The 21,917-nt window shown below is 43.5% G+C and overlaps 1 protein-coding gene and 1 pseudogene across 2 annotated transcripts in view; both read left to right on the top strand.

The window, feature by feature from the left end:
- The window catches only part of IGSF11 (immunoglobulin superfamily member 11), a gene marked incomplete at its 3' end in the record, with an annotated part of 115,813 nt that overhangs the window by 22,295 nt on the left and 71,601 nt on the right, over positions 1-21,917 (top strand). The gene's annotated exons all lie outside the window — the stretch shown is intronic.
- On the top strand, positions 12,898-13,558 carry LOC308422564 (lys-63-specific deubiquitinase BRCC36-like; annotated as a pseudogene). Its single transcript has one exon. The product of its transcript is annotated as a lys-63-specific deubiquitinase BRCC36-like (transcript).

The raw sequence follows: 21,917 nt of genomic DNA, 5'->3' as shown, positions 1-21,917 counted from the left end.
ACCTGGGTAGGTTTAGACAGGACGGTTTCTTTTGTATGGGTGGATTGGATCAAGGTAGTCTGCAACGAACCTTTCACGATGAACTTTCAGTCTCTCTTTTTAAAAAGTCCATTCGCAAGAGATTCTGAATATTACCATATCCCTAGCTGTATAGCACAGTGCCCAATGTGGAATTGATGTTTAAATGTCAGAAGTACACTACATAGCTTATGTTTGTCCTTAGGAAAACTCACCAAGAAAATGTTTTAGAAGCAAAATGTTTAATCACTACTTTGTTTTCATTAGAATATACTAAACTCGGTTTTTTCTTTTTCCTTTAATTGTTGAAGGGGCCAAACAGTGGCCCAGAGACATGGAAGGCATGAACAAACAAATGAGATTTAGAAGTCCCTATCACCTTCCACCAGGATGTAAATTATATGGAGAACCATTTTATCCATCCATCTATCCATCCATCCATCCATCCATCCATCCATCCATCCATCCATCCATCTATCCATCCATCTAGTCAGCCATCCATCCATCCATCCATCCATCTAGTCAGCCATCCATCCATCCATCCATCCATCCATCCATCCATCCATCCATCCATCCATCCATCCATCCACCCACCCACCCACCCACCCATCCATCCATCCATCCATCCATCCAGCCAGCCAGCCATCCAGTCAGCCAGCTGTCCAGCCAGCCAGCCAGCCATCCGAGACAGGGTCTTGCCACGTGGCCAAGGCTGACTTGATACTGTCTAGCCCAGACTAAAATTTAGCTTTTGATCTTCCTGCTTCAGCCCTGATTGTTGGGATTACAGACATGTGCCACCATGTCTAACTAGGAATCAGGTTTTATATGAAATGCATGTTTATAGGACCACTCTTGTTCTAAAGTTCCAACAAAAACAAACTAGAAGGTTTATCCTGGAGGGAGAATGGAAAGAAAGGCCATTCAGGAAGCAAGAGGGTGATGGGGAGGAAGGGAGAAAACATGGCTGTGCTAGCCAATCTTAGCACAGTCACGGAAGCAGAGACTAACCTGGGGGTGTGTGAGCCTTTTCTGCGTGAAGGGAGGTGGGAACCAGGGGAGTTGAGGCCATGGGTCAGCAAAGGAGTAGATGCTTCAATCTCACCCGGTGCACAGGCAGAAGACTTCTAGAGTCTTAACACACAGTCATGTGCTCAAAATTGCTTTAGCCATTTGACTGTAGCAGCGGTGTGGTGGATTGATTGGCAGCTTGCTGGAGGACAGTGAGCATTCTGCTGGGGTACTTCAGGACCGAGTGGGATTCCTAAACAATGTAAGAAATCCAGTCTGAGAGGCTTCTCAAGGAATCTCTCACATGCTTGGAATGATTCCTATTTCAAAGCCCAGTGCCCTGTGAAGAGTTGTCAGGAGAGCGTGTGCTTCCACAGCCATCTACTAAACTGGGAATGGAGGGAAGATGCACATGGCCCCTGTGCAAAGGTAGCATGCACATCCAGGAAACATTTCACAGTTTTTAACCAGAGGAAATTCCATATTTTTATTCACCTTTTTTAATCAGTGAGAAGGAGCAAGATAGTGAAGTTCTTGAGGATGTTAAACCAGAAAAGGAGAATGCAGTGGGCGCGGAGATCACCGATGCATGTGAAGAGTGTGGTACCAGGAAGAAGAAAGGGGGACAGGAAATTTCTGAAGGAAAACATTTCCGCAGCCACAGCAGCTGCTTGAGCCTCAGCTGCTACCGAAGGCAAGCAAGCACCTGGCTGCGGAAGACAGGAGATCCCGCTAGCTCTCCTGGTTGAAACCCAGATGAAGGAATTAAAGACCAAACTTGGATGTGTTGAAGAGCCGGAAACCATTAGGCACACAGAGAGAAAGAGGGCCTAGAACCATGGAGGCAGCAGTTGCTCACAGACCGCCAGGATGCTCACACAAAACAATGGAAACAGGCCAACAACAATCAGAACAGCAGCAGCATGGCCAGCACCCTCATGAAGCCCCGGCACTCAACAGGAATATGCTTTCCTATAGGAATGTCTTAACACCTTAAATTTCCCCCTTAATGTCAGAATGCAGAAACCCACAGTTGAGATTTGCCCTCATTTGCCTCTAAGTAGGTGTCTCTGCTCACCATCAGAGAGAGTTACTGGAGGTAAGGAAGCCTTGTTCCTGTGTGTGTGTGTGTGTGTGTGTGTGTGTGTGTGTGTGTGTGTGTGTGTGTGTTTGTGTGACCCTGGTGCCTTTTGACAGTGCCTGGGTTTCCCCACGTCCCTCTACTCTCTTCTGAAGGAAACTCACCCCTTCTGAATGCTCACCTGCTCACCAGTCCCGCTGGAGTCCTAGACTCTGGCATTCTGGTTTATACTGTGGTCCTTGGTCCCCCTTAACGAGATTGCTTTTCATCATTGAAAGCTGCAGGTGTAGGTATTTGTAAGAGACTGGCTAGTGTGACATTGGGTTTCATTCCGGTGATAACACTGGTTCAGTTCTGTGGGCTGGGCACGGTGTGGGCTTTGAATAAATGTGTTTCTCAGTGTGGGATTTCTTTTCTTTTGTTGTTTTGTTTAGTTTTTAAATAAGGAGAGTCCCTAGATCTTGGGAGAAAATGAATGAAAGTGGCTTAACTTCCCTCTTTTTCACTGAATAAATGAAATGCCATTTACGTAAAAAGATTGTAATGGGGGAGCCAGAGAAGAAAGAGATGTAGAATTGGGCGGAGTTTCAGTGAGTAGGGGAGGAATGTAAAAACTGAGGTGTGTTTGTTCCTGGGGAGTCAAATCCGGCCTTTAGTGGACATTGTCTAGTTAATGAGCGAGCGACCAGACCTCAGACACCTAGGCTGGTGAAGTAACAGGTATTCACTGTGCTCTCATTGGATAGCACCCACCTGAGCAGAAACTGATATTTATCTTTCCATGGGGCAAGAGGATGTGAATTAGAGGTTTGCAGCCCCATAGGAAGAACGACAATACCAACTAGCCATATCTCCCTGAGTTCCCAGGGACTAAGCCACCAACTAAAGACTATACATGGAGGGACCCATGGCTCCAACTACATATGTAGCAGAGGATGACCTTATCTGGCATCAGTGGGAAGGAAGGTCCTTGGACGTGTGGAGGTTTGATGCCTCAGTGTAGAAAGATGCTAGAGGGGTGAGGACGGAGGGGGAGGTGGGTGGAAGAGCACCCTCATAAAGGCAAAGGGGAGGGGGAAAAGGGTGGAGCTTGGCAGAAGGGAAACCAGGAAGAAGGACTACATTTGAAATGTAAATAAAGTAACCAATTAAAAATACATTGAATGATATCTGTAAAGCTCATAGTTAAGAATCTTGTGATGGGAATGGACCCCTGTTCCACTGGCCTGGGAGGAGGGGAGACATTTTTCTCAAGTTCCCTCTTCTCCCTTTCCTCCCTCTCCCCTCCCTGATAGTCACGCGTGAAGCAATGTAATACATCCATCTCAGTTACTCTTTTAGTGTAGAAATAAAGCACGTTCTATTTTAAGTTCTGATCCATAAATAATAGCTATTGTCCCCACCATGACAGTTTCACACAACATGCTGAGTATAAACGGCTCTACGTTTGCTGCCTTAGTGAGGAGTTTAGCCAAGCTAATTTATGAGCTGGGCCTAAGTTCCTAGCCAGGTAAAATGTGCTGTGTGTTTTTGTGCCTTTCCCGTTCTCCACTGGTGTCCCTGATTCCCTGGCAGATACCAGAGGATGCTTCCCCCTGCCAACTCAGATTTCTTTTCTTTTTTATTGGATATTCTCTGTATTTACATTTCAGGTGTTATTTCCTTGCCCCCAATCTCCTCCCCCCTCCCCTCCTGTTGCCTTCATGAAGGTGCTCCCTCTCCCAACCACCCTCTCCCCACTTAGTGCCTTGGCCTTGCCCCACACTGGGAAAACAAGCCTTCCTGGACCAAAGGCCTCTCCTCACTGATGCCAGAGAATGCTATCCTCTGCTACATATGCACCTGGAGCCATGGGTCTCTCCATGCAAATTCATTGGTTGGTGTTTCAGTCCCTGGGTGCTGTGGTGGGTTTGATTAGTTGATCATTTTGTTCTTCCCTTGGGGTTTCAGACTCCAACTCAGTTCCAGTTCCAACTCAGATTTCCTAAGTACCATGTACTTGATTTAGAAGTTTGACAAACGCACATTCCTGAATTACCAAGCACACTGATGCTCTGTGCTGTTATCTACAGAACACCGGTAGGCTCTGTCAGGCAGAACTTTTTCTTGTCAACTACAACGTAAGACAGGCAATTATCCTAATTTTAGAAGTAAAGAGAGGGACTCAGTGGTGTGACTAAGCTGCTCCTTGGTTGTCAGGGCTGTGGGAACTCAGATGAGAACCCAGGTGGGTTTGCTTGTAAAGTCACTAAACCTGCCTCAGAGAAAGGGCCCAGCGGTGGTCACAGACAAGGGTTTTCTTTTTTCCCAGTTAACTTCATTGAGGTTCAGTTTGAGCCAAAGTATTTTCAACTGTGTAAAGAGAGCAGTTTTGTGATAGCTGGATATGTCTAACAAGTCACTACTCCAGTAAAGACAGAGGGCATTTTTATTCATGCAGAAAGACCACCTCTGGCAGGCTTAAGAAGGTGTTGTCTGTTGAAAGTGTGTGTTTGGTTTGATAGAATCCTATAATACATATATTTTTAAGCTGGTATCTTTCAGTTGTCCTAATGATTTAAAAATTAGTTGCTATTAACTTTTTTTTTTCTTTTTTAAAGATTTATTTTATGTGTAGGAATGTTTCACCTCCATTTGTGTGTATGTACCACATGTATGCCTGGTACCCACAAGGTCAGAAGAAGGCATTGAATTCCCTGGAACTGTGGATGGTTGAGAATCACTGTGTAGTGTTGGGGACCAAACCCAGGTCCTCTGTAAGGGCAACATTAGCTCTTAACTGCTGAGCATTTCTCATACTGATTTTGAAACTCATCTGAATACATCAATACTTTGTTTTTTTGGAGGGGAGAAAAACTTGTTGTGGCTATGTCTTGTTTTCCCATTCTTCTGCTGGAGAGCATTTGAGTTGCTTCTGGCTTGGGGCTTACCATTAAAAGACAGTTATGGACACATTTCCTTATTTGATTTTGGAGGCAGGCAACTAAATGTTTTTTAGTGAAATGGTTGGCTTTTTACATTTCTTGGAAACACTCAAACTGTTTTTCAAAGTAATTGCTCCATTTTCTTTGGTGAACTGCTCATCTAAAATATCTTGCTTGGCTTTTTATTATTTATTTATTTTTTATTTTTAAGTGCCTTTGTTTTCTTACTATTGAGTAATTGTTCTTAACTTTGAGATGTTCATTCCCCATTTCTATTATTCTATCTTGAAATTGATTTTCCTTCCTTTATTTTCTATTCTGCATTTAAGCTTATCCAATGAATTTTAAATTGCAGACACTTATATTTTCTAGCCTCTCATTTTCTTTCTTATTATAGCTTCTGTTTTTTTTTAAACTAAGACTTCCTGTCTTTTCATTTATTATAAATGCCCATTTTCTTTGTTGAACATAATTGCAACAGATAATTTAAAATCCATGTCTGATAATTCCAGTATCTGACTCATCATGAGATTGGCATCTGTGACAGCTAATTTAATGTGTCTAGTTTCTGGGCTCCGGGATGCCTAAGAAGCTAGTTAAATATCGTTTTGGTTGTGCCTTTGAGGTGTTTCTCAATGAGATTATTATTTAAACTGGTCATCTGTGAAAGGGCCTGTCCCATGTGGGTAAAAACCACAATGTTGAGGGTCAGAAGAAAACAGATCAAGTAAAAGGTTGGATTCTGGAAGTGACAGACTGAAGGACCTTGGGGGCGGGGCAGGGGAATCTTCTGGCCTTTGTGCCTCTGATTCTCAGAGCTTCAGGTCTGGACAGGAATCACATTCTTTCCAGCCATCAGAGGTTTCTCAGCTCCAGCTCCTAGCTGCATGGTTAATGTGGCTTCCATGCCTCCAAGTGTTGGCAGGTGCAGGTGGAGGAGGAGAGGATGGAGACAGGGTGAGCAGAGAAAGCTAGAGATAGAGGCTGTCTATTATAGCATCTGTCAATTGTCTCTTTCTTTTCAATTTTTATTAGCCTTTTAAAAATTGAAATGAAATTTGACTCGTGTCATCATTGTATCAAGTTGAGTGTGTTTAATGGAGTCTGGTTTCTGTTGCCTGGACCCATGACATGCTGGTTATTATTACCTGTGCAGTGAGTAGCTATTTCACTGAGTCAGACAGCCTAAAGACCGTGTCATGCCCAAGGAGGTTGGTGGCTCAGAAGACATGACTCCTCTCTATGAGCCTCTCTCCATGGGGTTTGAATATCATCCCTTGCTTTCTCTTCCTTCATTTGCTCTCACTGTTACTGCTCTTCTCGTTTGGCTGAATTTGACCAAATGCACACCAATACACATCGAAGTGTTCTGTTCTGTGACATGGCTTGTTTATAATTTGGATATCACATAATTGAAGGTAGAAATTCAGTCCCTTGTGGGGCTGTAACTTTCTCTGTTTGGTATTGTGGTTTGTATATGCTTGGCCCAGGGAGTGGCCCTATTAGAAGGTGTGGCCCTGTTAGAGTAGGTGTGGCCTTGTTGGAATAAGTGTGTTACTGTGGGTGTGAGCTTTAATACCCTAGTCCTAGCTGCCTAGAAGCTAGCAGCCTTCAGGTGAAGATGTAGAACTACTCCTGCATCATGCCTGCCTGGATGCTGCCATGTTCCCTCCTTGATGATAATGGACTGAACCTCTGAACCTGTAAGTCAGCCCCAATTAAATGTTATCCTTATAAGAGTTGCCTTGGTCATGGTGTCTGTTCACAGCAGTAAACCCTAACCAAGACAATTGGTAATCAAAAATAGCATGGTAACCCGATGAGGAGAAAAACAGTAGCCCCCTACTGAGAAGGCTAGGAGAAAAAGTAAAGGAATCTTGAATTCTGTTAATACTTGCCTTTTCATTTTTAGTGATATGGGTTTTGCAAAAAACTTTGATGTTGTGGGAGAAGAGAAAAGCTTGATAGCATTTTGGATACTTTGAGATTGTTGGTTGGCCTCTGGAACTTAAGGTCTTGAAGGCTGCACACTGGAGCAAGTGGATTAAATAGCTTATAGTTTGTATCTTCAGATGGCCTATTGGGATTCACTAGAGGAGCAAGTATATGCACACATGCACTCACCTATTCAGAGAAGTCCACTGTTTGGATTGGCCCCTGTGATTGAGTGGTGGCAAAACCCGCAGAGCTGACATTCAAGGTTAGGTCCAGGAAGAAGCCACTGTGGAACCAGAAAGAGCTGATATCAACTTGAGGTCTGGCAGGATTTGCTCTGCCACCTGATTGTAGGAGGCCTGCCCCCATGTGAAAGGCGTTCCCTTCCCTCACACAGCTAATTAAATATTAATCTCATTCCAAAACACCTTCATACAAACAGCCAGAATAGTGCTTGACCATACATGTGAGCCTTCCTTATTGAGGTGGCATTTAAGGTGAACTCATAAGCAAACAAGAGGCCTAAGTGATGGTTTAAAGCCTCCTTTCTCTTCTTTTTATAAAACCTGAGTGCTATAGATAGAACCCAGGATCTTGTATACAACTCTCTAGGCAAACTCTTTATCCTTGAGCTACATACAAGCCCAGCCCGAGAGTCTTGTATTTTGTGCTTATTTTAAAGTTTGGAGTTGGGAGTCTGGAGAGATAGCTCAGTGGTTGAGGGTGCTTGTATGTTCTGATAGAGGACTGAAGTTCAGCTCCCACAACTAACCACCTGTAACTTCAGCTCCAGCTAGGCTGATCCTTCTGGTCTCACACATGTCCGTGTGCACATGCACATACACATGAATATATATGTGCACACACATAAGTAAATTAAGATGTAAAGAAATTGACACTTTCTTCTTAAATACAATCAAAGACACTTCAGATTGCTATTTGTGAATAGCATAATAGAGTAAATGTATTATTCATTGTCAATAAAAGATCGGTTTACTGTTCTGTATTCTTCTCCTCCTTTGGATTTTGAAGTATTAGAGACATTCTGTTTCAAAGTATAAGGAATTTGGCCAGATAATGTGGTCCATTGAGATGGGTTAAAAATCTCTAGCTAAAGTTTCAAAATGTAATGCTTATATTCGTATTTCTTCCCCTTTTTTATGCTTTGAAATTTTTATATATGTAAGTGTATCTTGGTTATACCTGACACCTACTCCTGCCCTTGTCTTCCCCCATCCCTTTCCAGTGTACCCCCTTTCCAACTTCTCTCTCCTCACATAACCCACTGAATCTAGTTCATGCTTCGACCTGTACATTGGTGAATCCACTAGGGATGGGCAGTCTACCAGTATCTATCTATCAAAGAAAAATGATTCTCCTTCTCCCAGGAGCCATCAGTTGCCAACATCCACTCAGAAGTGTGATTTCAGGATCTCCCTCCATCCCTTGCTGTGAGCTCATGTGCAATAGCTATGCCTTGTCCAAAGGACACCATTTTACAGCATCCTCCTCATCCTCTGGCTCATACATCCTGCAGCCCCTGCTAAGACAGTCTTTGAACCTTGGCAACAAGGGTAGATATAATTTGCCTACCTAGACAAGTCAAATGATCCTGTATAATTCCACCCTTTATAAAATATTCACAACAACTTTTATCCATATAGAGAGAAGCATCCACATCTGCTTCCATGTTGCTCCTTCTTCAATCTCTTGTTTTCTCCTTCTCTTCTGCCTTACCAAAACTTTGCCCTGCCCCACTCTCTACTGTCCAATCATATGTTGCCTTGACCTCAACCTACAGCTTCTATCACATTACCTTTGTTTATGATTACCAGAAATAAACTTAATCCAGTTGTCCTTGTATAACATGACACTGTAAAGCCAGCTCTCAAGTGTGGTCCAGGTCAATACTGCTAGTTGCCATTAGGAAACCTACTTTGATGTTTATAGGCAACCCACTCCAGGTCCAAAAACAAAGTTTGTCCTCATGTTTATACTTGATTCCTTGATTCTTACCCATTCTTTTAAAAACATCTGTTGTCTACAGAGTAACTGGCACTTGGTACTCAAAGTGTACAGTACAGGATATCTTCTTGGTGTTTAGACTTTAAATCAGGGAGTCCATTGCAAGGCTTTACAGTTTTAAAAGATTATTCTCCATGCAGAGTACGTTAGAATGAGTCAAGACTAATGGTAGAAGGATAGACGCAGAAATGATAGTGTCAAGAACTATCCTGGTAACAGCAACAATAGAAGTGTTGGATAAATGTTTTGACATCATAACATGGTGGGGTACTTGTTGACAGACAGTGTAGGAGATGCAGGGATTAAAGATGATTCATGGGCATCTTGCTCAAGTACTATCAGGAGTCCAGTGCAGTGAACTGAGGTGATGTTTCGGTGCACAATGAAAGAATGTTTGAAGGAGAGGTGGATGTTTAGTTTTGTGGATTTCTCAGTTTTAAGATACTCTAGGAAATCCCTACCACATTTCATTTATATCAACAACCATCCTCTTGCATCTAACCTAGAAATCACCGTGTTTTTGTTTGTTTGTTTGTTTTATTTCCCACATGTGGTAATTGATAAAAAATCATGTGAATTTGGTACGTCTTTAGAACTTTCTGGATTCTTTTCTCCCCTTTCTTTATCCTTTATGCTTGCTTCAGGGTACTGGCCATTTTCCTGCTGGCCCGTTGTATCTGCTTCTTAACCTCTAGTCCATTATTTTTAAAAAATAACTGTTTACTCCAGATTTCCCTGGCATTTTCTGCAGTGGTTGCTGAGACAGTGGCTTTGCCTAGAAGGGGAATCTAACACTTCCATATACCCTTCAGCCAGAAGAGCTTTTTCTTCCCTTGGTAGGATTATAAAAATACTTGTATAGTTGAAGTAACAGCTGGAGAATTTTTGACCTTAGTGAATTTTTACCTTGTAAACAACTGCTATAATTTTTCTAAAAAAGAAACTTGATGTACCTAGGTGGGTTGGTATGCAGGGCGGGGCCTCCCCACTTACCAAAGGAGAAGGGGAAGAGGTAGGGGAGCCTTCTTTTCTGATATGTGACTGGGGTGGAGCTGGGAGGAGGAAGAGCGGGAGGTTAAGTGAATGAATGAATGAATGAATGAATAAATAAATAAATAAACATGGGGGGGGAGGATAAGATCTGTTTATTCACCCTTTGAATACCCTTCAATTACCCGTTCTTCACTTCAGGATGAGGTTTAAAATTTGCACTGTATCTACAATCTGAGGTTAATTCCTTAAAGCCATTGTTGTGGTTTTGAATAAGTCTCCCTTAAATGTACATGTGTTAAAAATGGTATTGGGAGATGATGGAATCTTGGAAGAATGGCGTTTAGTGATAGGCCCTGGGTCCCTTAGAGTTGTACCCCTGAAGGGAATTGTGGGACTTGATTTCTTCCCCTCTCTCTTTTAATTATTGTTTTTGAGATAGGCAGTATTTCCTGTGTTCCCTACCATTTCCATCCATACCCAAAGCAGCAGACCTATCCATCCTTGGACTAGGACCACACAAGCTGAACGGAAATAAATAATAGACTTACTACAAGGCTCCTACCAAATATGGGCATCAAGGATCATCTCTTGGTTATCTTTTTTCTTCTTTGGTGGTAGGTATTTGAAACCTACTGTTTTCCTTTTCTTTATCAAAGATAGGTGAAATTTATTATTATTTTTTTGTTCCTCTTGTCCTTGGCATCACATCTGAGAAACCATTGCTCAACTCCAGCAAAAACCTTTTCATGTGGGTCTTCTCTCCTTGAACCTTCTCTTTTCATTTCCGACGAGCCATGACATCACTGTAACTCATGTGTGTGGTGCCAGGGTGGTGCACTGGTCAGACGGGTCATTGTTAGATGTGTGCTTGGAAGTGAGGCAAGGGTGGTCATCCCTTCCTGCCAGGCTTGGTGAGGTGTTTGCAAGAGTCTGTTAATAAAGACAGCCTCTATCTGCTGAATTAAGACTTTTTGTAGACTTTGTACGTTTTTGCTAACGTTCAAAGAACACCATGCAAATTAGTGCCTGGAGCCTTAGACTGGTTTAATCTTGTATGTTTTCGAGATCTACAGAAGACGTGGGTGAAACCTTAGGGTGCGTTGCTCAGAAGTTGAGGGATGTCTAACATCCAGCCTAAGCAGGGTCAAAGTTTCAAAAGGCAATCAGTAATCTTTATTCCACATTTTGGAATATTAGATGTTTGGAGCACATTTCTGCTGTCCCTCTTAGTGCCAGTGTAAGGAGGTGCTAATTGTCCATTCTTGCTGGAAAGTACTGATTTCCATTTGAATATAACAGTCTTTTTACCAAAACTTTCCTATGGCTGATTCGAGCAAAGACAGAAGCCTTCTGTTTGTGGACTGAATGTTCAGCCAGCCGTGACGAGGCCACTGTTATCAATGAAGCTTATTCATCACTTTCTGCACTGGTGCATTGTATGGGCCTTGCAGAGGATCTGGGAGACTTAGAATGCAGCGCTCCCCTCCCCCGCCCTCTTCCACACACTCCTGGCATTAAGTGATTGAGTTCTGCATTTTTTCTAGACCTTATGGATAATTAGATCTTTTGTTTTCTCTTGATTCCCACTAGTGTTTTGCGGATACTGGGCACTGATTGAGAATTTGTTCATTTTCTAAATTAAAAAAAAAGAGGGCAATTCATGCCGTTGGGAGATAATTTTGTTCTGCTCTTTTATATGTGAACATTTACATCACAGCGCCATTGTAGAAAGATGTAGGCACTGTTACATTTTTATAAAACAAAATGAAGTGGCCTCTGATGACCTTAGATTACGAGCTTATAAGCTTTTAAGCAAATTATTTTCAATATTTAATTCTGCACATTTAGTTAACTTGCAGGTTAACTGCTGGTTTACTTTCATAGATATAACCAGAGATACAAAAGGGGCTTATTCTAGTTCTTGACTAGAAAGCTGTAGAAGTTACCAAAGTAGGCCTTTGTAAAAGGCATGCGTCCCGAAATATGGCAGGCATATGTCTGCCACGCGGTAGCTACTGTGCCGAGCCACATGCCAGTGTCTAGCCACATTTTCCGAGTGTTTGCTGCGGGTGAGGGCACACTGTGTCAGGGGTGGTACAGTATTGATAGAGCAATGGATTCTTTTCCTTCTCACCATCCGTATCATTGAAACAATTATTCCATGAAAACTGGGAATCTGCTCGCCCTACATTCCTCATCCCTACCCCTTCCCAAGCACATGGTCTAGGTCAGTGCCCTCCGTTCCCAGAAGACACAGCTCTCCAGAACTCTTGGGATAGGGAAGGTGTCTTAGCCAGGGTTGCTATTCCTGCACAAAACATCATGAGTAAGAAGCAAGCTGGGGACGAAAGGGTTTATTCAGCTCACACTTCCACATTGGTGTTCTTCACCAGAGGAAGTCAGGACTGGAACTCAGGGCAGGTCAGGAAGCAGGCGCTGATGCAGAGGCCATGGAGGGATGTCACTTACTGGCTTGCTTCCCATGGCTTGCTCAGCTTGCTTGCTTATAGAACCCAAGACTACAGGCCCAGGGATGGTACCACCCACAATGTCCTGGGACCCACCCCCATATCACTAGTTGAGAAAATGCCTTACAGCTGGGTCTCCTGGAGGCACTTTCTTGAAGGAGGTTCCTTTCTCTGTGATAACTCCAGCTTGTGTGAAAACAAGCCAGTACAGGAGATGTTGCAGACTTGTTGGTTTTGGCTGTGGGAATTATGTTGGCTGTGGGGATGTTTCCAGGGGGAAACACTCATTCCTTCAGAGGTACCCTCCCCCGTAGAGATGATCAGGGACATAGAATTCTTCTGGTTGACAGTGGAGGGAAGATGGCGGTGCAGGGGAGTTGAATGATGACATAAGGCGTGACTCCAAATTTACACTGGAATCTTTCAAGAAAAGATTGTCAAAATGGTCCATATCTATTCTGCCATCACCTTGCAGCGTTCTGACAAGACAAAGGACATGTAGATGTTTCTCCAGAGCAGTTGACTGTACCCTCTACAGAGGCAGAAAGGTTGGCTGACCTAACAGCTCATCCTATGAAGTTGTTGGCTGGTTTCATTCCCACCCTTATGTTGATGTTGGCTTTCTCATGTTGATGCTTGTGCATAAGCCGTATACCAAATGATGGATCCAAACTTTGTAGGACTTATTTTTTTCCTGCCCCATAGAGAACAAAACCACAAAGACTTGTCTGGTACGCTACACTTAATTCCAATCCATACAAGCCCTCAGAGCTCAGAGTATGAGAGAATTGAAATCCCAATCCATAGTGCACCTCATATCACTATTGGGAAAGTATGCCTTGAATCTGCAGTAGAGATGCCAAAGATCGTGTGTCAGGAAGAACGGGATGCATACAGAAGGATTCACAGCCTTACACATCTGGACTCAGTGACCAAGAACCATAATGGATCTTGTATTTCCCATGAATCTGTGCAGTCAGATGTCAGCAGTCAGTGGGCCTCTACTGCAATGGTTGGAGGGACTGGAGCAAAACCAGCAGCGTTTGCAGGAGTTGCAACAAGAAAAGGAAGGGCTTATGTAGGAGCTGACTTCCCTAGAATAAAGCAGGAGAACAACAACACAAATATGGGCAGATGAAAATACCTGGTGTACGATTTATTAAACAAAAATCAACTTTAAAAAAGATAAAAGTTGGAGGGCCTGTATCATAGCTTCAAGACTTATTATAAAGATACACTAATCAAGATACTATGGTATTTGCAGAAGAATCAATGCAACCGGAAAGAAAGTTCAGAAATAAACCCACAATAATATGCTTAACTAATTTTGAAAAAGTACAAATGTGATCCAAAGAAAAAAAGACAGTTATTTCAACAAATTGAACCTCCACAACCCAACAAGATACATTATAAAAGTGCCTCCAAATGTATCATGGATTTAAATCTAATATGGAAAACTTAGAAAACAATTAAAGAAAAAAATTTCAGGAGTTAAGTACTTAATACTCAACTCAAAAGCACAATTTCACAAGAAAACAAAGTAGATATTTTGGACTTCATCAAAATTAAAATTTTCTATTTTGCAAAAAAAAAATTAAGAGGAAACCATTCAGTATCTGATCAGTGAGAAAGATATGCTTAAAGCTCAAAAATTAACAATTCCATCAGAAAATGAAAGGAGGCATAAATATTGTCACTGTAGAGGCAAGTAATTATGTGAATATGTATCGATTTTCATGGAGTGGTGCATACTTATCAGGACTGCTATAGAAAAATAGTGAAAATACCAAGTACTGTTGAGGATGCAAACTGAATTTCTCAGATACCAGTGACAGGGATGTAAACATACAGCTACTGGGTAGAAGAATTTGGAAATCTTTTAAAAGCTAAACATACACTTAACATGACCCACCCAGTCATACTGTCTTGGCACAAAAACTTTTGCAACATTATTTTTTGCAGCTTTACCTATAATAGCTGCAAATTAGAAACAGCCTGAATATTCTACAGTGAGTAAATGGCTCGACAAACCAATCTTACTGTGGAATACTATGTAGTAGAAAGGAACGTACTGTTAATATGATGATCCTTGGTAGTAAATGATTATAGTAAATGAAAAAACACTAGCCTTAAAAGATCATCTACAGTATGGTTTTATTTCCTGAGCATTGTTTAAATGTCAGAATTAGTGGCAAGAACAGATTAATGATTTCCAGAGTCAGGGAGTAGACATTGTATAGCCTATGTATTTTACTGCAGTGTGACATAAAAGTTAATTTAGGCTGATGAAACAGTTTTGTACCTTAGAGTTAGTGTTTAGTATATAAGTCTGTTCCTGTGCTGACATTTTATAGATTTATACACATACACATTAGTACATGTAAAAATCTAGAAGTGAGTAGGAAGGTTCCACTTTATGAAATAATTAGAGTGACGGATGAGCCATATGCCTACAATCCCAGTGCTCAGGAGGCTGAGGCAGGAGAATTACAACTACAGCTATTCTGAGCTGTAGAGTTCCCAGCTGGTTGGGCTACAGTGTGAGACCTTACTTCAGGGCAAGGGGGGTGCAGGGAGGGTAGGTGATAAAAAGAAAGCATGGGGTAGGAATAAAATGGTTTGAATATTTCTATAGGCCAACTATGAACACAAGTTTGCTTCATTTTCATGAAGATGAGATTATAGTAGATGACCATCAAGTGTTCATACTGTAAAAATGTCAGTCATCAGAAAGAACGGTGATGGGCTGGAGAGATGGCTCAGTGGTTAAGAGCACTGACTGCTCGTCCAGAGGTCCTGAGTTCAATTCCCAGCGATCACATGGTGGCTCACAACCATCTGTAATGAGATTTGATGCCCTCTTCTGGTGTGTCTGAAGACAGCGACAGTGTACTCACATCCATAAAATAAATACATCTTTAAAAAGTTCTTCTGGGTTGGAAATGAATCTTGATTTGTTACGGACTCCAGCCATCACTCAAGTCTGGTCAGTGCCGCAGCAAGGGAGCATTGGTAAGGCTCTTGGTGCGGTACAGGTCGTGTCTCCTAACTAGGATGTGAAAAGAAACACGTTCGCTTCGACCTCTTCTGTTCTGTTTATGTTTACCACTGTAAGGTAATTAAAGCCAATATGGTTTCAGAAATTGCAACTTAGCACATACCCTTCGGCAGTTCTCTCAGAAATTGTTGTCTTTACTGAACTTTGACCTTTTCATCCAGCATTTGCATTTCACCTGTAACCTCGTCTTCCTTCCGCTGTGTTAGGAACATGCTTGACATCCTCTTATTCCTCTGCCCCTCCAAGACGATCTGTAAATTTACCGTCCTCTGGTCTGACCCCAGTTGTGATATTTTTCACCTTTTGTCATTGGAGCTATCCTGGAAAGCCACCCCGTCCCCCACCCCCAGCCCCCATCCCTGCCCCAAGAAGTTCATATCTTCCTCAGAGCCTCTCTTAGTCCCTCAGGCAATTTCTTTCCTTGCCTGCTGGTGTTGTCAAGAAGGCTCAGCAACCGCGTCGATTACATCAGTTTTTTTTTTTTTTTTTTTGCCTTGATGTTCATGGGCTGATGGTTTTGTAAAATGCAATAAAAATTAGATAATAGCAAAGTAAAAAATGTTAAACAGATCCAGTGGAAACAGGCTTGCTCATACAATAGATTGCCATAAAAGTTTTTGCATGCTTATTGTCAGTCTTTCTACTGAGCCATTTGCTTGTAGGCTAGTAACAATTCACAGGCCAGGCCTGGCCCAGCGCTGCTGGCCAATGCTGAGCCAGCAGTTTCCCTCTAATTTACTCTTGTTCATCGGCCAGGGGCTGTGTCTTGATCTGTGTTATTTACCTTCCCACCTTTTGTTTATTCTCCACAAAAAGATGGGTCTTCGGGTAAGTGCCCCTGAGCCGAGTCCCACTTGGCTGACATATTGTTTGGAGGGCGTCTTAGATCAAACTTCCATTTCTATGACCGTCGCTTTAAACTTCCTGTTGCTAAGGAGAGGGCTTCCCGAGTCAGTCTGCAGCCCAGGCAATTTTGGTTGAAAATGCTTCAGTTTCAGTGCCCTCTAGCAGGTGGAGTATAGGCCGGCGATGTTGCTAGAGTCTTAGTACAGTGACCGGAAGTTTGTTGGCCATAGGAGAGGCGGATAGAACCAGAGCCCCTTTGATGCAGCCTTGGAACAGGTATGTTGCTTAAGAAAAAAAAGTCTCCTGACAGCCATACATGAAATGCTTTATAGTTTTCAGGTTTCAGCAACAAACCATAAGCAGTAGGTATGCATTGTTCTGCTTTTCACCCTGGGGACAGCTGAACCTCCACTGGCTCAAACGTTGTTAGGATCTGCGTTATTTATTATTATTATTATTATTATTATTATTATTATTATTATTATTATTAATTTCTATTCATGTGCTCGTCTGTATGCACACACAGCTCCCCTGGGACTGGACTTAGAGCAGTTGTGGGCTGGGTGACGGGCATGCTGGTATGCTGAACCTGGGTCCTGTGAAGAGCAGGAAGTGCTCCTAACCGCCAGCCTAGATCGCCAGGCCCTAGGATCTGCATCTTTAGAAAGCTGAATTCCCTAGGTTTGGGAGCTTACCATTTGTGACTTGGGAACTGTTTTGCTGTGGTGGGTAGCGCTGGGAAACTCAGTTTAGCCCAGGGGTTGCTATTGATTGACAAGCTCTCTCACACCCTTATCTGAAATCCAGACTAAATCGATTCTGTTGTTGTTTTAAATGTCTCTGTTGTTCCACGGGTCCATGGGGTCACTTGTCTTGCCTGCCTTTAGTCTTGTAACTGATCTTATACTCTGGTTTATATTGTGTGCTGTCCTTTGGTGTATAGTATGGACCTTATCTTCGGTTTTTGTCCCGTCTCCCAGCCAGTACATCTCTTCTGTTTTCCACACTGTGTCTCAATTCCTGCTCCGTTAATGTTGGCCGATTTGTTCCACTGAACTGTCCTAGGCGCCTGCTTCAAAGTTTGGCTTTAGCAGTCTGCCTCTATCAGGTGGGAAACAGCCACGCGTTGTGCACATGATTCCTGGTTAATGCGTTACGGAGCTGGTTAAGCTTGTAAAAGTTCTCAAGCCCTGTTAGAGTGATGTAAATAGTCATATGCCCATGCAACACAGAAGGGCATTGTGCCGTTCCATCCATTGTTAGAAAGGTCTCATTAATTATTGGCCTGATGGGAATAGTTGGTATTCCTCTGTCTGTGCCTTCTTGGCCTTTGGCAGCAGAGAAACAGATGTGAATTCTGCCCACAGACTGTCCACCCTGCACGGCTGGCTGCCAAGAGTCACATGCCTGCTGAGGCGCTGCTGCACCCTTTTTCCTCCTTTGTCTTCCTCAAGGCCCCTGTTGTTGGCCTTTCTGCCTGCTGTCCCTGAGTTCTAACCCCTTTAGTTCCTTGAGTGATGAGCATTGCCAATAACCTAAGCAGTCTTTATGGGGTTTGAGTTACCCCCACTAAGGAAGCCAGGCATGTTCTTGATGGCTCTGGGGTACCAGGCAGATCCTCTAGGTTACAGCTTCTTTTCCAAACTTGTGTCTTTAGACTCCTGGTCCTCAATACTCGTATTTGCTCCATGGTGATCCAAGCCAAGAGAGACGGAGGAGCAGGGCGAGAGCGAGGGAGGGAGGGAGGGAGGGAGGGAGGAGGGAGAGAGAGGAGGGAGAGGAGTGGAAAGAAGATGGATTGAGTAGTATGTGAGATCAGCAGTCCTTCCCGTTAGTCACAAAGGAAGGTGTCCCCTCCCTCTGGAATGAGCTCATTAACTAGTTCTCCCACTAAGCTTGCTCTTTTAGGCCCACATTCCATCTTCTATCTCCCTTGTCTCTCTTGCTCTGTCCCTCTGTGTAAGATCTTTTTACCCAAATGTCCGAAGCTCAGTTGCTTGGAAGGATGGTGAGGAGGGATTCCAAATGAGCCTCCTCACGCTTACCGGCTTGTGGTGAGAAGCTTCGGAAGGAAGAGTTTAGTGGGTGGTTATCTGAAGGATTGAGACCAATTAATCCTTAACTTCTCTCCCTACTCACCTTAACTCACCTCTAGACTGTGTGCAAGCAGCAGCTGTGGTCTCAGGTGGCCCCATTACCCAGAGTTAGCTCTTTCTCTGATGAATGTGGAGAAGAGACAAACTAAGGGTAGGGAAGAACTCAAAACAATTCTCTTTTTCTTATTCTTCATGTTACCTTCTTCCGGAGCATCCCGAATATTCCTCTTTTGAAGGTGGGAGTTGCATGAACTTATGTCAGACTTAGGTTTCCACACCGATCTATTCATTTTTCCAGCTCTGCCACCCAAGAGTTCACTGCCCACTTGCTGTGCCGCTGTTTCCCTTCTCTAGGATGCAGCCATGGCTTACCTTAGTGGAACAGTGCAAGTGTACATGTGTCACAATGCTCTGCTGGTTTGGAGAAAGCCAGGTAAAGGCCCCCTTGCATTTTCCTGTTGATCATAAAAACTACTGTTTTCTATAAACCTCTCAGCTGTGCCTTTATAGAAAAACAAGAGTCAATGTTCCAAGTCACATTAAGTGGAATCCGAGGCAGTTACTGAACTCAGCTCAGCTCAGTCCAGTGGCGTACACTGCACAACAGGCACTGTGGACTGAGAAGGTAATGTCATCACTGCCCAGCTAGCGATTTTAGGAGTAAGGCAGATGAGCCAGGGGTTGTCTGTATGGGATGACTGGGCCCTGAGGAGGCATGGCTGCTTTGCCTTTCGATGACCACCCAGAGAATACTTGCTGTTGTGAGGAGGCAGAAGAGCTGGATGAGTGTAGGTGAGGGTCAGCGAACAGCCCTAGAAGGGGGAAGCACATCCTAACACAGGGGAGCATGTGTGAGGGAAGACACTGTCCACAAAGCTGCTGTGGGTTCACTGGCTTTTAAGTAAGGAGTGAGGTGGAGGATGAAGCTGTTAATGACAGCCAGGCACTAGGGTAAGAAGGCCTCTTTGTTATGCTAAGAAGCTTGGTTTTTGTCCTCTAGAGAATAGGGGCTATGCACTGGAAGGTCCAGTGTGGAGTTGTGACAGGGTCTATAAGAATTGTGGTGTGGGGCACTGGGTGTCTTGGAGGGAGGCACTCTGGGAGACAGGCACCTTAGGCTTGTGCAGAGGTGGGGGTAGTGATGAGGGCCTGGCAGGAGACTCTAAAAGGCTGGAGGATGAAGAGGACACTGAGTGTCATTTAGGTAATCTTCATGACAGTGTCCTCCTTGTAAGGGATCAGAGCCCCAAGGATGAGTCTCTTAGGTTCTCCCTTTGGACGTTGCTAATAGGAATGGTAAAGGGGCCTGGGATTTGGGGAAGGTGATGAACTCACTTAGATGGGATTCAAGGGGGACTGTGAGGATGAAGCTCACGTGACAATATCTAGAACCACCTGAAGAGATGAGCCTCTGGCTATGCCTTTGCGGGATAATATTCATTCCATTCATTGAGCTGGGAAGACTGCCCCACTGTGGGTGGCACCATTCTCTGTGCAGGATCCAGAGCTGAACAGAGAAAAGTAACTGAGCCTCAGAAGGCCTTGCTTGCTTTTTCAGGCTCCTGTTTTCTTGACTTCGCTAGGATTGAGATACTGTACCTTGAACTTTGGGCTAGAATGAACTCTTCATTCCTGGAGTTTCTTTTGCCTGGGTATTTTATCAGTGCAAGAACAAGGGGCAAGAAGAAAACCAAGATGGGATGAACACCAGCAGGAGAGTTTGATACATTGGCTGGAGGCTCAAAGGAGGTCAGGGCCAGAAATTCAGCCTTTTTATCTTAATTGATAATAATGTTAGAAACAAGTGAAAGAAACTTTTGTCCCTACACTGTGACAAAGTGATAAATGTATAATATATCACAAATGAAGCTTTGTTGGAAATTGTCCAGTAGAGCTTCTTCCCTCCCAGCTAAGTTCTTTCTTTTGTAGAGATGGGGCATCACCATCTCCCGTTTCTCTCTAAACTGCCATTGTGTTTTTCTGCCTGAAGTACAGTTTTGAATCAAAGTAAGGTGGAGTTTTGAAGGGTGTTCCATTTTAATGGGATACTTTACATAACTCAAGCTGCGTTTCAATGTGGCTCAGCATCTTCCAATGACTGTGAGAGTGCTTCCGAGCAATTATTATTGTTAGTCCTACCTTTACTTCCGAGGCAAAAGCTTAGGGAACATTATTAGCCAAGGGAGGAGGCCTTCTCCAGGTGGGGGTAACTGTAAGCGCCCAGATCGTGTGCCCTTGGCTTCTCACTAATACTGTCCCGGAGGCTCTGACTGACAGCCTTCAGTCACCCAGCATCCATGTGGCCTAGAGATGTGAGATTATCTTCCACATCTTCACTTCCTGCATCATTTCTATCCCTCCTCATTTCAGAGGACCTTGGCAAATCGCACTCTTGACGCTCACATTCTAATGCTTTATAGTCTACATGTGAATTAAAAAATAGGTTCTAACCTGTAGTTGAACCAATTTATACTTATCCCTGTCTAGCTTGTGAATGAACAAGACTCAGACTATGGTTATTTTTATTTGGCTTTGACAGTTACTGGGGGCTCGCCCCTAAGCTGCTTTTCTACCTGCTGGCCTGGCTGCCTCCCCAGAGGTGTACCCCAAATTCTTGCTCTTTCTCTGGCCCTGTGTTCATGGTTCATCTCCTCTCGTGGTGGATTCCCCTTCTCTCCATGTCCTTTCCTCTCCCTCTCTTTCTGCAATCCCCAACCAGGTACCTCAAAACCACCTACCTCTAATCCCTCCAGGAACTGGCTGTAGCCATTTTTACTTAACTAATAGTTTTAAGTTAAGAAGCAAGGTTTGCACAACAGAAGCTGGTAAGCATGAGAATTTGCTCGTAGGCAACTAAAGGTCTGGGTACAGAACTTAGCCTTACAGTACGCAGCAACGGACCAAACCTCAACACCTGTCGCATCAAGGTTGACAGCAGCAGTGCCCTTCTGAGCATTCCTGGTTTGCTTATAGACTGAGAAGCCAGCCCACCTGACCTGGCTCCATTGAAGCCATGGCTTTACCTTCATTCCTTCATTCTCGCCGTCTTCCTCTCCCTCTTCATTTGCTTTTTTCTTCCCCTTGTCCTCCTTTCTTTTTTAGTTGTTTTTTTTTTTAAAAAAGTGTGTGTGTGTGTGTGTGTGTGTGTGTGTGAGAGAGAGAGAGAGAGAGAGAGAGAGAGAGAGAGAGAGAGAGAGAGAGAGAGAGAGAGAGAGAGAGAGAGTTAGAGGAAAATATATGAGAACTGGTTCTTTCCTTCAACCATGTTGACACAGGGGGTCAGAGTTAGGTTGTCAGGTGTGGTGGCAATGTCCTTACGTGCCGAGTCCTCTTTTTTATTTCGTGTGTGTGCTAAGTTAACAAAGTACTTTAGGTCTAATGACTACCCTCCTCCCAACCCAGTTACGTCAGGGACGCCTGTTTATTTCTCTTGCCTTGCAATCAACTATCCTCTCTCACGGT

Source organism: Micromys minutus (genome assembly GCF_963924665.1).
Source record: "Micromys minutus genome assembly, chromosome: 7".
Classification (NCBI taxonomy): domain Eukaryota; kingdom Metazoa; phylum Chordata; class Mammalia; order Rodentia; family Muridae; genus Micromys; species Micromys minutus.
The sequence above is the reverse complement of the archived record's forward strand: the minus strand, read 5'-3'. Positions and strand labels throughout refer to the sequence as shown.